This window comes from Lissotriton vulgaris, chromosome 2_2, assembly GCF_964263255.1.
Source record: "Lissotriton vulgaris chromosome 2_2, aLisVul1.2, whole genome shotgun sequence".
Lineage (NCBI taxonomy): Eukaryota > Metazoa > Chordata > Amphibia > Caudata > Salamandridae > Lissotriton > Lissotriton vulgaris.
Window position 1 is genome coordinate 309,582,105 of NC_141688.1, and position 10,608 is coordinate 309,592,712.

The window sequence follows — 10,608 nt, forward strand, 5'->3', positions numbered from 1 at the left end:
TGTCCTTCTGTTGGGGGTAATTTGGACAAAGTTGAAATCCGGAGTTTCTACTACCTGTCGGAGCAACTCCGCCACAGAAACCTGCCGTGCATGTCATTCAGAAACCATTAAAGGTGTTTCTGCTATGAATCATAGGCAGGTTGTTCTCTGTACTCACATAGAAAGTAATCACTGTGTGGTAATGCAGCAAGCAGGGTGGCATGGGGTCACACTCTGTCTGGATGTATTCAGGTTGTGGTGCCAGGTAGCACGTTACTTGAAATTATTGCCTTTAGTTAGGGGCCCTCAACTACAGGGTGAACGAGCTCAGCATACACCATCTTGCTGACCAAGAAGGAAATCTGCAACCACAGGTGGATTGAGAAATCCAACAAGTGTGGTAGGCCTTAGGTGGACTTTTTCATCACACCCAGAAATACTCAGTAACTACTGTTTTGGCAAAATACAGTTTCTTTCTCAAGGATGTCTAAATCACACCTCACCCATGTTAGTTCCAACGTCTGCAGAATGGTGTGAGAAACTTTCAACCTATTTTATAGACAAGATCCAAAAAATTCAGGCGAGTCTCAAATCCCCTGATATGAATGATACTTTTGTATCTCAGGGCACTCTGAACTCCCACCCACCCCTCCCTTTTTTTAAAATGCCCTGTAGCACTGAGAGGACCGCTGTGATGTCAAGTTTTTCTATCATAGAGGGATTGGACGTGTTGGCTATTTTAAAAGCATTGAAGTCAGGATCTCCAGTGGATCCGTGCCCCGCAAGGGTCTTGAGTGGCGTGGCGGAGGTTGTAGCTCCGATGGTGACTGACTTAGTCAATGAGTCCTTACAATCAGGCTTGGTCCCCCGACAGTGGAAGGAAGCTAAACTTCTCCCGCTGATCAAGAAACCTTCGGCAGACCCGCTACTTCCCTCAAACTATCGTCCTATCTCCTTACTCCCTGCCTTAGCCAAGGTCTGTGAGAAGGCTGCTTTTCAGCAGCTGGAGAGGTTCGTGGAATCATCTGAGGCTCTCCATTCTGCCCAGTCTGGTTTCCGCTCCTCTTTTAGCACCGAGACCGCGCTCGTGGAGGTCACCGAAGCCATTAGGGAATGTCTGGACGGAGGCGGCAGAGCGGCTCTAATTTTATTGGACCTCTCTACCGCGTTCAACACAGTTCCCCATGTCCAGCTTCTCTCTAGGCTAGAGGAGATTGGCATAACGGGCGTGGCTCTCAGATGGTTAAGATCATTCCTCACAGACAGATGCCAACAAGTCTGGCTTCCCCCCTACCACTCCTCAAACAGCAGGGTTGAGACAGGCATGCCTCAGGGGTCGACTTTAAGTTCTCTCCTATTTAATGTCTATTTGACCCCCTTAATCCATCTGGCAGAAAGGTTGGGTGCAAAAATAATGGCCTACGCCGACGACACCCAGCTTCTCTTCACATGGAATAAGGATAACCTTAGTCCAGTGGGTGTTCACCAATGTTTGTCCTCTATATTTGCCTGGCTTGCTCAGGCAGGCCTCAAATGCAATGAGGACAAATCTGAAATTCTATTGTATGGCCAATTCCCAGCAGACTTTAGGGAATCCATCTGGCCCATTGGATCATCGTGCCCTAGTGGTGACTGTGGGGTGGCAAAGAACTTGGGTGTTTGGTTCGGAGCAGACTTGTGCTTCCGCGATCAAATCTCGAGACTGGCGGGTACTTATTTTGGCACCCTATCCATTCTACGGAAGTTCTTCCCCTTTCTTCCCCAAGTGGCTAAGGAAGCGTTAGCCAGAGCACTTGTGCTCTCTCGACTGTACTACGCAAATGCCCTCTACACCGGCATTCCGGATTTTTTGACCCGGAAATTACAGGTAGTCCAGAACGCGACGGTGAGGCTCCTGTTTAATATCCCCAGGAGACTCAGCGTTCGCAAACAACTTAGAGAGCTCCACTGGCTACCAGTGGCCCAAAGAGAGCGCTTTAAGGCCCTGGTCCTTGTGTTTAAAGCCCTGCATGGCCCTTGCCCCTCCTATCTTAAGCACAGATTTGCTTTCTACCAGCCGACCCGCTAGCTGCGATCTGCCTCCCTCAGACATGTGGTTATTCCCAGATTGAAGAAAGTTCGACTGGGGGGGCAGTCTCTGACGGTTCATGCAGCTCAGCTGTGGAACAACCTACCTGAGGCCTTAAGACACTCGTCAAATCTTGCTAGCTTTAAAAAATTGCTAAAAACTCACTTATTTATGCAGACTATGTAAGCTTTCCCTTGCTCTTGCTGACACCATGACCTTTTCATCGTGCCAGGACAGTTTCGACTAACAGCGCGCGCTACAAATAAACATATAACATAACATAACACCTCTTGAGAAGGAGTGTTGCAAGAGTGCGTATATGCACAAGGATGTGGAGACAGCACCAGTATGCCCGTCTCAAAGGGTAGCTATCAGTCCTGATCTGGTTGGCAGTATACCTACAGGATTATGATGAGGTAGAGTTTATGAGCTGAAAGTAACAGGGTCACCATAAAGGTTGTTTTTTCATTATTTACAACCTATAAGTTACCTTGAAGGGTGGCAAGAAATACCTTGCATCATCGTTGTGACTGCTCAGGATCTCTCTGTTTTGAAACATAGCTATACAGTACAATATATTTGTTCTCGTGATTGTGACCAGTTGCTCTTATTGACATGAGTTTGGTGTAAAACAGTTTCTCTACTTTGTAAAGTATTTCTTCCACAGCCATACAAACTGCAGATAAATCAAATTTTTCTTATTTTCATGTCCTTCGTTTAATTTTATGCCACTCAGGCCGAATTCTCATGTATGTATTAGGATATACTTTGAGGCAGTATTTCTGTGCATGAAATATTTCATAAAAAGGTCCACTCATTCCCTCCACACATCTAATCTTTGAGATATTTAAATGCTGATGTTTTTGAATGATTCTTATGTGTTGCTTTTCTTTCCTGCCTGCAGATTGTCGAACTTTACTCAACATGACATTGGATAAACAGGAAGAGAGCAGTTGGTTGTGGAGGTATCAGAAAGACCACCGACTCTGTGAAGACTGCGGCTTGCACCAACGTGTATTTATGTGCCTGGTTGTGTGTAAACCAAACATGTCTTTGCTTAGAGTTCTTAAAGTTCTTTTGTGGTTAATTGTCAAGTTTAGCCTGTAGCATTAATTGGAAGTTGCCTCAACAAAGAGGCAATCTTCTGATCCCACCAAAACTACAATAACGCAAGTACTGCTATCCGCTGCAAGCAAATCCAAGGACAAAGTGCTCAGAGAAATATTTCAGTGTTTTACTCATTCCCAAAGAGTTCGTGTGATAGAAAACGAAAACTGAATACACAAAGAGCCCCCCTCCAAGTATGGATGCCTTTTTACCCTCTCCTGTGGCATAGCTGAATTGTTGAAGCCTCGGAGTTATCATCTGTGGGATCATTCTCTCTCTCCTTCACCCAACGGTTGTCTGTTGTTCTTATCCCTTGCTGCTTCCTCCCAAAGTTAGTACCGGACAGTGCTGTCCAGGCATGAGAAGTTTTGTTTCTAGAATGTGCCTGAGATTTGTATTTCCGAAATGCTGCAGGTGTGTGTTGAGCATAAACGATAGATGTGAAGGTCCTTTAATTTCAGGTTATCTTTTTCAAAGTTACTTAGCTGAAAACATATAGTTTATTTACGTAGGGTGGAAAAGCTGCAGAGTGGTGCACTGGATATGGGAAAAGTAACCGCGTTTCATTCAACCTTTATTGGTTTATCATAATTATTGTTAAGTATCCAACAGTGTCATATCTTTCTCTGCATTGTTTATAGTCTAATAGTTATAGACAATGGCCATATCCATACTGGAATGAAAATAGCTATGAGTTGGTATTGTGTCAGTCGCTGGAGGGAAGGTCTATATAAAAAGATCTTTGGTGCTTTTGAAGGTCACTGCCGGGAGATCTTCTGCACCGAAAATTTTATTCTTGCTGTATTAAGGAGAAATATGTGTCCACAGCCACAAGTTCAGTACCTTGATGGAAGCATATTTAGGTATGTGTCTTAGCAACATATGGAGGGTCCAATTTCTGTGTAAGTAACTATTTTGATTTGTAGCCTCCTGCAGTTGAAAGAGAAAGTCTTCCTCTGGTCAAAGGCCACCCTTTGCATGTTTAGGGTAGATAACCATTTAATCTGTATCAAGTTCAGGTTATTTGTATCTGCTTTGTAATGTAAAATGCTAACTGAGAAGGCATCAAGCAGTACATTATAGAGAAACCTGGTCAAAATCTTTCACAGGCAGTTATCTATTCTGGCTGACAGCATTTCCCCGATTTGTGCTGTTCTATGTCATTTGGGAAATATGTCTATGTTTAAGAACTTCTTGTGTGTGCACATATGGGAAAGGTTGGCTATGGGTTCAGTTAATTAAATAACCTCCTGTCCTTTCTCAAAGACCAAGGATCACTTGTGTTTTCTTATCAGGTAAAAACCACGTAAGAGCTCATTGCCATCACCTTACAGTGCAGGATTTGGTTTGCCTAGCAGTGACTGTGAGAGAGGTTATCCCTAGTATCGGTATGTTTTTTTCATCCATGATTGGTGAATACCCTAGTCCAGCAAGAAAAGAGCAGGCTTGCATTTATGTATATGGCATTTCTATAGCGCAACCTTACCCAAAAGGTAGCTGAGCACTGAACGTGGTCAGAGCCGTATTTGAGTATGAAAAACTTAAGATGGGACAAATGATGAGAATATGAATGTACTTTGTGGTTCTATGTAAATATTGTGCAATTGTTTCATAAATTTATTTTAAATACCCTTTCTTGTGTATTGAGTTTTGTTATTATTATGTGATTATTAGTGTATAAAGTATATCTACAAATTGTTATATTGTGTGAGCTAGTGCATCCTTCACATACTAAACAGCCAAATGTCTGTTCATGATCTCGAGGCACACATCTATTCTCCATCATTGGTTCTTTCATAGATCCACATCCTTAAATCATACGCCTAAGACGAGCAGGAAGCCCCATGGTTACATACCATTAGCAGTAAGGTTAAATTTCCATAGAAATACATTAAACACAAATTTATTTAGTATCCTATTCACCTCTTTCAAAAGACTTAGTAGATTCACACATATATCTGTGTAACCTGTAAAAAGGCTATATGTTCACAAATGTAATTTTGTTTTTATTTAAAAAAAAGGAAAGGCGTTCAAGAGCTATGTTAGCAATTAGACTGCAATTCAAATATTGAAGTATTGGTACTGTCCCTCCAAGGCCCGCTCATTTACCCTGTATGTATATGTATATGTATGTATAGGCATTTATATAGCGCACTACTTACCCGTAGGGTCCCAAGGCGCTTCGACCGCTGCGAAACCCTTCCTGGCTTCCCTGAGAGATGGTCCCTTAATGGGTATCTCCAGGGTGAGACCAGGCATCCCCGGCGGTCTGGTGGGGCCGTTAGTGAAGATGAGGCAAGCTAATGCCCAGAGTTGCCGAGTGTGATCGCTGATCAGAGTGGGCACCGAGGCGAGAGAATTATCGAGTCCGCTGACCCTGGTCCAGAAACCTGCCGCGCCGGGAATCGAACCCTGGTCCCGGGCCGTCCTCTGCTCTCCGGTCTGCCGCCTCTAACCAGTGAGCCCATCATGTCCTACAGGTGACGTTTAGGTTAGTTCTTTTTTCCAGCTCCATTGAAACTGGATGCTGGGGGATTAATTTCAAACTTTTTGACTTTATTTCCATTGGAAATCTTTCCAAACAGATATTTTTCTTTATACACTTGACAAGACAATAGAGAACATTTAGACATTTCCAAGACTGAAAATACTCTTTTTTCCATCAGGATGAGTTCACTATTTGTCAAGTCTCCTGTAAGCATGGGCGAATTTTGCGAATCTCGCGTTCGCGAATTTTGCGGATTTGCGAACTCGCAATCCGCAAAATCCGCGAATTCTCGCGAATTTGCGGATTTTTTTTTTGTGTTTGCGCGGGTTTCTGCCAGTTCGCGAGGGTTTTGTACAATTTCGCAAATTGCGAACTTACCTGTCGGGTCGCAAGTTTTGCGAACTTGTTGTTTCTACGTGTCCAGCCTGTTTGGGACACTCTTCTTCATCACTGCCACTCTCTGTCACCACTGCCACTCTCTGACTACTCATGCCACCCTCTGGCCCACCCATGCCACCCTCTGTTTCATCACAGCACCCTCTGGTTGTCCAGTCAGTGTACATTATTGTGGCAACGCAAGCACACCTTCCCTGCCTCAAGTGACCTGAATTAATTTGGGGCTGATTAATGTGTCACAGAATATTTTTTTAGCTGGCACCTGCTTCCTTAGTGCTTCCTGATTAGTGATCTTTTGCACTTGCTAAGTGCTTTCATTGTTGCAAAATTAGTTACAACACCTGCCCTGCCCCAACTGACAATAATGAAATAGGGGCTGATTAATGGATTTGAACTTCCAGCCTGGCTCCTGCTTGTCTCCCTTAGCTGTAATTCAGGACCTTTGTGGCATATGTGTAACTATTCTGAGGTTCAGAGCAGGGTCACATAATAGTTTCAACTGGCAACTGAACTCTGGAGGGGCCCCTCAGGAAGCACTACAGGAAATGGCTACTAATGATGAGCCTGAACTTTTGAACCTGGTAAGTAGTTTCAGTTTTGCTAAGATCGTATTTCTGCAATTTTGCACTTATTCGCGGGGCGCGAACTCACGCGAACAGTGCGAACAGTGCGAGCAAAATCCGCTGCTCGCGGATTTGCGGATTTTGCGGGAGATTCGCAAATCTCGCGGATTGCGAATTTACCGAAAATCCGCAAAATCCGCGAGCGAAACGGATTTTCCGCCCATGCTTAGTCTCCTGCCTATGGGAGGAAATGGCCCAATCACACCCACACAGAGTCTGTATTGTTTCTCTTCCTGAGGACCATCTTTTGGAAACCTTGCCCCACTGCCAAAACTTCTCCAGGGGAACTCCTGGCCTACAGGAAAGATGACGGAAGCAGCTGCTGATTCATTCAAGGACTTGCAAGTTAGTAGATCCCATGAGAAGCCCATCAGAGAAATGGCACCCTAGCTACCCATGTGCCTTTGGTCTCTTCTCAGCTTCCTCCGCCACCTCCTCTCCCTGCTTCCATAATACCTGAAAGGGATAGGAGTCATCTTACTCTGAGTTCTCCTACAGGGACGCCAAGACAATCCAATACTCCCAGTAGAAAGCAGAGATGACGCTCAAGATTACAATGATCATCTAGAGGGAGATCAACATCTCATTCCCAGGTGAATCAGTCCAGCAGTAGATCTCGTTCGCACTATAGGAGATGATCTACATCTTGGAATTTTACTTCAGGGTGCTCTATTAGAGACTGCTTCCCTACTCTCTCTGATTCACTTTCAGCAAGATTCTCAGCAGTACCACATTCAACAGTACCTACCACATTCAACGAGGTACTGGTTAGAGGAGCTGTAAAATTAAATATTGCAATGCCGACTCCAACCACGTCAACCTCTGTGTTATTGGAAGTCCTCAGAAGACTGAATCCAAACCTCTTTTACCACTGTGTCCCATGGTTACTTGAATCTGCTACACAGCTATTTTCCAATTCCAATTCCAAAAATTCTTTATTTCGGCCACATAGGCCATAAAAGATGCAATAAAATACAGTACATATATTTAACACAGTATTTACATATACAAGATCTAGTGGGTCTGCATGGGGTAAGGAATACATGGTAGTACCAGTTCAGGGGGACATTTTCTTCCTTATTATCCATGCTGCCATTAGGAATTTTGAAACAGCAAAGACAATATGGCCCAGGGTGTTAGTTTTCATGACCCTGTATGCCTGTAAGTAATTCCTGAAGCCCAGGTTCCGACACAACGGTGCTATCCAACGCTTCCTGGGACTCTGGTAGGCGTGGCAAACAAAAATTATGTGTAGGTCATCTTCATCCTGAGTTTTACAACAGGGGCAAAGTTTGTCACCCCCTATGGACCATTTATGAGTGAATACTTTGGTGGGGAGTGTACCAAACCTCCATTGCAGGAACAGTTTCCTCGCCAAAAGAGGAAAAATAAAATCCATAAAAGGTTCAAAAACATAAGAATTTTTGGATTCCATAAAACGTCCCGTCAAGGTGCCGCTATTATGAGCATTATCCATGTCGGCAAGATTTTTGTTTTTATAGAGTTGGGCGAGAGTTTTGCGCGTAATCCTTTGGCAGCCCTGAGCTGGATCATCCCATAAGTCTGGCAAGTTCAAACTAAACAATTCCGACTTGATAAAAGCCAGCCAGGGAATTTTGTTGCTAACATTCAGCCTCAATACATGAATAAGGTCCTGTCTGTAATGATACAGTTCCTCGGTGGTCTATATCCGGTGCCAAAACTTCACGGGTTTCGACAGGAGATCTTCAGCAATGGAGTGAAAACCCAAGTCTAGTCTTAAGGGGAGGAGTGGCGTACCTTGCGGGAGAGCAAGTAAGCTTCTCAAAAAACTATTTTCCACAACTGCCAGTACCTTCCCTGCTTTGTGTCCCCACAACTCACTACCATACATGGCTGCTGCCTTCGCTTGGGATCTATATGTTTCCAGGGCCGGGCTTACAGGCTTAAAGGTGGACTTATTTGCCACCTTCAGGAGTGCGCCCGATAGCTGAGATAGTTTCAGCCTGGATCTCGCTATCTGGCAGTCCCAAGCTAAGTTTTCTTGTAGTGTTACCCCCAGATATATAAAGGTCGAGACCCTCTCAAGACTAACTTCCCCCAGTTTAGGATTGGGTCTGGTTTTGGTAGGGGGGTTGAAGATCATGAACTTAGTTTTTTCCGTGTTCACCTCCAGCCCATGTTGACGACAGAAAAGGCCAAAACCATTCACAATCCTCTGGATCCCCATGGGGGATTTGGAAAGCAGGAGGGTATCGTCAGCAAACATAATTGCCGGGACCCTCCTGCCTGCCAAAAGCGGGGCATCATTGTCCTTAACAGTGTCAAGGTGTTGAATGACACTGTTAATGAAAAGACAGAACAGGGTCGGCGCCAAGACACAGCCCTGTCTGACTCCTCGACGAACCGGGAATTTGCCCGAGAGCTTACCATCCCTCCCACACCTCACTTGTGCATAGTTGTTCTCATGCAACCTGATGATAATACTAAGGAGGTGGGGGGGTACTCCTAGCTTCTGCAGAACTTCCCATAATTTCCCTCTAGGGACTAGGTCAAAGGCTGACCTCAGATCCACGAAGACCATGTACAGTCTTCCTCCCTCTAATGTTACCGTCTTCCAATATAGAAGAAGAAGGCGGAAGATCTGGTCCATGGTCGACGTGTTCTTTCTGAAGCCAGCCTGGAGGGGGCTCATGATGTCATTGTCCTCCACCCAGTCCAGGAGGTGGTTAAGGATAAGGCGCGCAAAAAGCTTTTGGGGTACATCTATTAGGCTAATAGGCCTGTAGTTGGCGGGGAGCAGAGTGGATCCCTTCTTGTGGATCGGAACAATCTCTGCCCCCAGCCACGACCCGGGGATTGACATACCTCCTAGAATGGCATTGAAAAGAATGAGAAGGTATGGACCCCAGATGTCCGGATGATGCCTGAACAGATCCCCAGGTAGCCTATCCAGACCTGGCGCCTTCCCCAATGATAAATGCTTCAGGGCTGTCTCCACTTCCCCCAGGGATAGTTCCATGTCATGGTCCTGTGCGTCAAAGGGCGCTAACAGGGCTATATCAGGGCAGGAGTTAGTATCTTGGTAAAGTGCCCCAAAGTGGGCCTCCCAAACCTCGGGGGCAATGTTGGGTTCAACTGCTTTTTTAAGTTCCCCTATCCCATTATTAACAAGGGCCCAGAATTTGCGGGAGTCCCTAACTTTTAGGGCATCATGAAGATCTTGCCAGTGGTTCCAGTCCCACTCGGTCCTAGCAGTCGCCATCACTGATTTATAATGTTTCCTAAGGTCACATACCTTGGCCTTATTTGACCCCTCTTTTATTGCAGCAATAAGCTCAGATTTTGCTGCCCTACAAGAGGAGGTATACCAGGTGGGAACATGGGTCTTTTTCTTTCGGATTGGCACCACCGGGTGAAATACCTCAGCCAAATCCCTCACAAGATCCTGGTGTATGTCACCCAGTTTCTCATTATATTCTGAGGTTCTTGGTACATTTAGAAGTACGTCCACCTCCATAAACCTTGGGAGTGCCAACTCGTATAGCTTATTGATGGCCTCTTCTGAACTCACAAGCTTTCCCCACTTAACCCGGCGCCTGTTAGTTGTAAGGAACAATTCCCCCGTGTCTCCCCCTCCATTTTCTACCGATGTGCCCGCTAGATGCAGGGGCCACTGGATGTTTAAGCAAAGGGCATTATGGTCACTATCTGACCTGTTTATTACCCTAAAGTCGAGGACTTTGGGCCAAAGTGTAATATCTAACATGATATAATCTAGCCTCGACTCATGGCCCCTTCTATTGAAAGTACACACTGAGGGGGTATCGGAAGGGGTACGACCATTACAAGCCCTCAGTGCGTAGTTCAGGGTAAGGGACATAAGTTGTATTGCTAGGGGGGACCAGGCTTTGGGATGAGGGGAAGACGAGGGTGGGACCCCCCAGTAGTCATCCTCGGCCGTGAGG

The 10,608-nt window shown here is 45.3% G+C and overlaps 1 protein-coding gene across 1 annotated transcript in view; it reads left to right on the plus strand.

Annotated features, from left to right (window-relative positions):
- Positions 1-4,786, plus strand: part of CRY2 (cryptochrome circadian regulator 2) — a 211,587-nt gene extending 206,801 nt beyond the window's left edge. Inside the window, exon 12 of the mRNA XM_086959640.1 lies at positions 2,952-4,786. The gene's annotated coding sequence lies outside the window, so the exon portion shown is untranslated. The remainder of the gene's footprint in view (positions 1-2,951) is intronic.
- Positions 4,787-10,608: the final 5,822 nt, after the last annotated feature.